The sequence below is a fragment of the Calonectris borealis genome, unplaced genomic scaffold, assembly GCF_964195595.1.
Source record: "Calonectris borealis unplaced genomic scaffold, bCalBor7.hap1.2 HAP1_SCAFFOLD_106, whole genome shotgun sequence".
Classification (NCBI taxonomy): domain Eukaryota; kingdom Metazoa; phylum Chordata; class Aves; order Procellariiformes; family Procellariidae; genus Calonectris; species Calonectris borealis.
This window is the reverse complement of record NW_027441494.1, coordinates 62,088-68,441: the sequence shown is the minus strand read 5'-3', so window position 1 is coordinate 68,441 and position 6,354 is coordinate 62,088.

The window sequence follows — 6,354 nt, the reverse complement described above, 5'->3', positions numbered from 1 at the left end:
GTGCTCTGGAGTTGCTGGGTTCTGTGCTCTGGGGGTGCTTGTTTCTTGGCACGTGCGTGTGCTGTGTGCTCTTCCCTGGTTGTGCTGGGTATGTGTGGGTGTTGGGCAGTGTGGGTGCTGTGTGGTGGGCGCTGGGCATGTCTGGGTGCTGGGTGATGGGCACTGGAGGTTCTGGGCGATGGGGAGCAGGGAAGCTGCCTGCTAGGCATGTCTGAGTGCTGGGCATGTCCGGGTGCTGGGTACTGTGCGCTGGCAGTGGTGGGCGGTGGTGGTGCTGGGTGCTGGGCATGTCCGGGTGCTAGGCAATGGCGGTGCTGGGTGCTTGGCGCTGGGGGTGATGGTCTTTGGGTGTGCTGGGTGCTGGGCATGTCCCTGTGCTGGGTGGTGGGGGTGCTGGGCATGTGCGGGTGTTGGTTGCCGGGCCCTGGGTGTACTGGGTGCTGGACGCTGGGGTGGTTGGTTTCTGGGCGCTGGGGCTGCTGGGTTCTGTGCCCCTGTGTTGCTGGGTGCTGAGCATGTCCGGGTGCTGGCCATGTCTAAGTGCAGCGTGCTGGGCACTGGGTGCTGGGGGGTGGGGGTGCTGGATGCTGAGTGTTGGGTATGCTGGTTTCCGGGCACTGGGCGGAAGTGTGTGAGACCTGTGGGGGTGTTGTATGGTGGGTGTTTGGGGTGCTGAGTGCTGCAGGTGCTGGGCATGTCCAGGTGCTATGTGCTGATCACTGGGGTTCTTGGGGGCTGGTTTGCTGTGTTCTGGTGTGTTGGGCGCTGGGCATGTTTGTCTGGGTGCTGGGCATGTCTGGGTGCTGGGTACTGGGAACTGGCAGTGCGGGGCGGTGCGGGTGCTGTGTGCTGGGCATGTCGGGGTGCTGGGTGCTGGGCAGTGGGAGTGCTGGGTGCTAGGTACTGGGGGTGCTGGGCCTTGGCATTGCTGGCTACTATACATAACTGAGTGCAGGGTATGTCTTGGTGCTGGATGCTTGGTGCTGGAGGTCCCGGGTGCTGGGCATATGCAGTGCTGGGTGTTGGGCATATGCGGTGCTGGGTGGCTGTGCTGGGGTTGCTGGGTGCTGTGCTGTGAGGGTGCTGGATTCCTGGCATGTGCGTGTACTGTGTGCTGGGCCCTGGTTGTGCTGGGTATGTGTGGGTGCTGGGTGTTGGGCACTGGGGGAGGGTGGTGCTAGGTGCTGGGCATGTCCAGGTGCTGAGCAATGGTGGTGCTGGGTGCTTGGCGCTGGGGGTGGTGGTACCTGGGGCTGCTGTGTGCTGGGCACGTCGGGGTGCTGGGTTTTGGGCGGTGGGGGTGCTGGGTGCTGGGCGTGTGCGTGTGTTGGTTGCTGGACCCTGGCGTGCTGGGCGCTGGGGCTATCGGTTACCGGGTGCTGGGGGTGCTGGGTTCAATGCAGCGTATGCAGGTCCTGGGCAGTGGGTGTGCTGGAAGCTGGGTGTTGGGTATGCTGGTTCCTGCCACTGCGGGTGCTGGGTGTGAGACTTGTGGGCGTGCTGGATGGTGGGTGTTTGGTGTGCACCCTCACTGCCCACCACCCAGAACCCCAAGTGCCGAGCACACAGCATCCGGACGTGCCCAGCACCTGCACACGCCCAGCACCCACAAGACCCAACAACCAGCACTGGTCATGACCAGTACCTGGAAATGCCCACAGCCAGCACCCCTAGCTCCCCACACCCAGCACTCCCAGGGCCCAGCATGAATTCCCGGACATGTGCACAACCCAGCACACCCACCGCCAACACACAGCATCGAGACATGCCCAGCAGCCCCAGTGCCCAGCATCCACCAGCAAGACATACCCTGCACCCAATTATGCATGGTATCCAGCACTCCCAGGGCCCAGCAACCAGTAGCCCCAGTACCTCGGCTCGCTTCTGTAATTCTACACAATGAAGACTTGTGGCTTAGAAGTTAGGGAACTAGCAGGTGTGGTGTTTGCAGGTGTGTAGAATTGTAGTCTAAATCGTGTCTCCTGGAAGCAGTGTTAGACTCTAGTGAAGAGTAACCTTGGAAACGAGAACCGTAAACAAAGGTAGTCCAGACGTGGCTCGGAGACAAACCTCGACCTTATAAGGAAAGAAAGGAACAGGTTCACAAAGAGTTCACGACCCCGCCGACCACCACAGACCACCCGAGACCCTCAAGGAGACCCTAAAGGTTTTAGTGCGCATGTGTCTAGGATGATGTAATATTATAATCGGTTCTCGGAAATTTAAGGAATATGTAAAAGAGAAACTGAAAATATGTATGAGAAGCATGGATACAAACAGAAAGGTGATTAGACCTGGTGTGCTTCATTTGTGGCAAGTCCACCGAGCACCCAGGCCTGAATAAAACAATCTCTCTCCTGAGCGTGTGGAATTGGTTCCTTCCACGCCGGGCACGAATCCGCTTTTCGGACAACACCTAGCCCCCAGCACCCGCACCAGCAGCACCAGCAAGCCCAGTGCCCAGCACGCAGCAACCTCAGGGCCCAGCACCCAGCCGTGCCCGCCACCCGGACATGCCCAGCACCCAGCAACCCCAGTGCACAACACCCAGCACCCCCAGCGCCCAGAAACCAACACACGCACACACCCAGCACGCCCACCGCCCAAAACCCAGCAGCCCAACATGCCCAGCACACAGCACCACCACCGCCACCACCCCCACTGCCCAGTACCCAGCACCCACACATGCCCAGCACTCAGACATGCCCAGCAGGCAGCTTCTCTGCTGCCCACCGCCCAGCATCCCGACCGCCCAGCGCCCAGACATGCCCAGGCCCCGCCACACAGCACCCACACTGCCCAACACCCAGCACCCACACATACCCGGCACAACCAGGGCCCAGCACACAGCATACGCACATGTCAGGAATCCAGCACCCTCACAGCACAGCACCCAGCAACCCCAGCACAGCCACCCAGCACCGCATATGCCCAGCACCTAGCACCGCATATGCCCAACACCCAGCACCCGGTACCTCCAGTACCCAGCATCCAGCACCAAGACATACCCTGCACTCAGTTATGCAGAGTACCTAGCAATACCGGGCCCAGCACCCCAGTACCTAGCACCCAACACTCCCACTGCCCAACACCCACCTCCCGGACGTGCCCAGCACACAGCACCCCCACTGCCCCACACAGCCAGCGCCCAGTACCCAGCACCCAGACATGGCCAGCACCCAAACATGCCCAGCACTCAACACACCACTGCCCAGATCCCAGCAAACCAGCCCCCAACATCTCCAGTGATCAGCACATAGCACCCGGACATGCCCAGCACCCAGCACCCGCAGCGCTCAGCATCCACCACCCCCAGTGCTCTGTACTCAGCACACCAAACACCTACCATCCAGCACGCCCACACGTCTCACACCCAGCATCCCCAGTGCCCAGCAACCAGCATACCCAACACCCACCATCCATCACCCCCACACGTCTCACACCCATGACCCCCAGTGCTCTGTACTCAGCACACCAAACACCCACCATCCAGCACCCCCACACGTCTCACACCCAGCACCCCCAGTGCGCAGTACCCCACACCCAGACATGCCCAGCACCCGGACATACACAGCACTCAGCACTGTCCTGCTTCCGGCTGGGACAGAGTTAACTTTCTTCCCAGTAGCTTGGGGGGTGTGCTGGCTTTTGGGTTTGGTGTGAGAGGAGCGTTGATGGCCCCTTAATGCTTTGGCTGTTGCTGGGCGGTGCTTGCACCGGGAGACTTTTGTTCTCTCTTTTCGGCCTCCCACAGGAAGCTCGGGGGGGGGTGGGGGGTGGCGGGGGGGTGGGGAGTACAGCCGGGGTAGTTGACCTAGCTGGCCAATGGGGTATTCTATAGCATGTGACATCCTGCTCAGTATAAAACATGGGAGGGGGCGGGGGAGGGAAACGACTCTCCCCCCCCCCCCCCCGCCCCAGTCCATGACACGCGGTCGGCAGCGGTGAGCAGTTGCATTGTGCATTGCCTGCTTTGTATCGTCTGTTGTTGTTGTTGTTCTCATTGTTATTATTACTGTTCTACTTCATTTTATTTCAACCATTAAACTGTTTTTATCTCAACCCGGGAGTTTTCCTACTTGTGCCCTCCCGATTCTCTCCCCCATCCCACGGGGTGGGGGGGGGGGAGAGCCAGCGGCTGCGTGGGGTTTTTTTGCAGGCTGGGGTTAAACCACGACATGCACCCATCGTACCCTCCACCCAGCACCCCCAGGGCCCAGCACTCATTCTCGGACATGCGCACAACCTAGCACACCCACCGCCAACACACAGCCCCTGGACATGCCCAGCACCCAGCAGCCCCACTGCCCAGCACCGCATTGCCCAGCATCCCCAGCGCCCAGCACCCTCACTGCCCACCACCCAGAACAACAAGTGCCGAGCACACAGCATCCGGACATGCCCAGCACCGGGCACACCCAGCACCCACAAGACCCAGCACCCGGTCATGACCAGCAACTGGAAATGCCCACAGCCAGCACCTCTAGCTCCCAGCAGCCATCAACCCCAGTGCCTAGCACTCAGCACCCAGTCCTGCCAAGCACCCAACACCCCGGTGCTCAGCACCCTGCACCCGGTCGTGTCCAGGGCCCACCACACAGCACCCACACTGCCCAACACCCAGCACCCACACATACCCGGCACAACCAGGGCCCAGCACACAGCCCACGCACATGCCAGGAATCCAGCATCCCCAGAGCACAGCAGCCAGCAACCCCAGCACAGCCACCCAGCACCGCATATGCCCAGCATGAAGCACCGCATATGCCCACAACCCAGCACCCAGTACCTCCAGCACCAGGCATCCAGCACCAAGACATACCCTGCACTCAGTTATGCAGAGTACCTAGCAATACCGGGCCCAGCACCCCAGTACCTAGCACCCAACACTCCCACTGCCCAACACCCACCTCCCGGACATGCCCAGCACACAGCACCCCCACCACCCCACACCGCCAGCGCCCACTATGCAGCACCCAGAAATGCCCAGCACCCAAACATGCCCAGCACTCAACACACCGCTGCCCAGATCCCAGCAAACCAGCCCCCAACATCGCCAGTGATCAGCACATAGCACCCGGAATGCCCAGCACCCGCAGCGCTCAGCACCCAGCACCCCCAGTGCCCAGCAGCCAGCACCGCAGCAACCAGCATCCCCAGCGCCCAGCACCCGGTCATGCCAAGCACCTGGACATGCCCAGCACCAAGCACGCCTGTGCCCAGCACACAATATCCCCAGCACCCAGTAGCCCCAGCACCCAGCAGCAAGAGATACCCTGCACCCGCTTACCCATAGTACCCACAGCGCTCAGCAGCCACCATCCCCAGTGCTCTGTACTCAGCACACCAAACACCCACCATCCAGCACCCCCACACGTCTCACACCCAGCACCCCCAGTGCGCAGTACCCCGCACCCAGACATGCCCAGGCACCCGGACATACACAGCACTCAGCACTGTCCTGCTTCCGGCTGGGACAGAGTTAACTTTCTTCCCAGTAGCTTGGGGGGTGTGCTGGCTTTTGGGTTTGGTGTGAGAGGAGCGTTGATGGCCCCTTAATGCTTTGGCTGTTGCTGGGCGGTGCTTGCACCGGGAGACTTTTGTTCTCTCTTTTCGGCCTCCCACAGGAAGCTCGGGGGGGGGTGGGGGGTGGCGGGGGGGTGGGGAGCACAGCCGGGGTAGTTGACCTAGCTGGCCAATGGGGTATTCTATAGCATGTGACATCCTGCTCAGTATAAAAAATGGGAGGGGGCGGGGGAGGGAAACGACTCTCCCCCCCCCCCCCCGCCCCAGTTCATGACACGCGGTCGGCAGCGGTGAACAGTTGCATTGTGCATTGCCTGCTTTGTATCGTCTGTTGTTGTTGTTGTTCTCATTGTTATTATTACTGTTCTACTTCATTTTATTTCAACCATTAAACTGTTTTTATCTCAACCCGGGAGTTTTCCTACTTGTGCCCTCCCGATTCTCTCCCCCATCCCACGGGGTGGGGGGGAGGAGGAGAGCCAGCGGCTGCGTGGGGTTTTTTTGCAGGCTGGGGTTAAACCACGACATGCACCCATCATACCCTCCACCCAGCACCCCCAGGGCCCAGCACTCATTCTCGGACATGCGCACAACCTAGCACACCCACCACCAACACACAGCCCCTGGACATGCCCAGCACCCAGCAGCCCCACTGCCCAGCACCCCCAGCACCCAGCATCCCCAGCACCCAGCAGCAAGAGATACCCTGCACCCGCTTATGCATGGTACCCAGCACTCCCAGGGCCCAGCAACCAGCACCCCGAGTACTTAGCCTCCAGCACCCACACCAGCCAGCACCCAGCAAGGCCGGTACCCAGCAACCTCAGG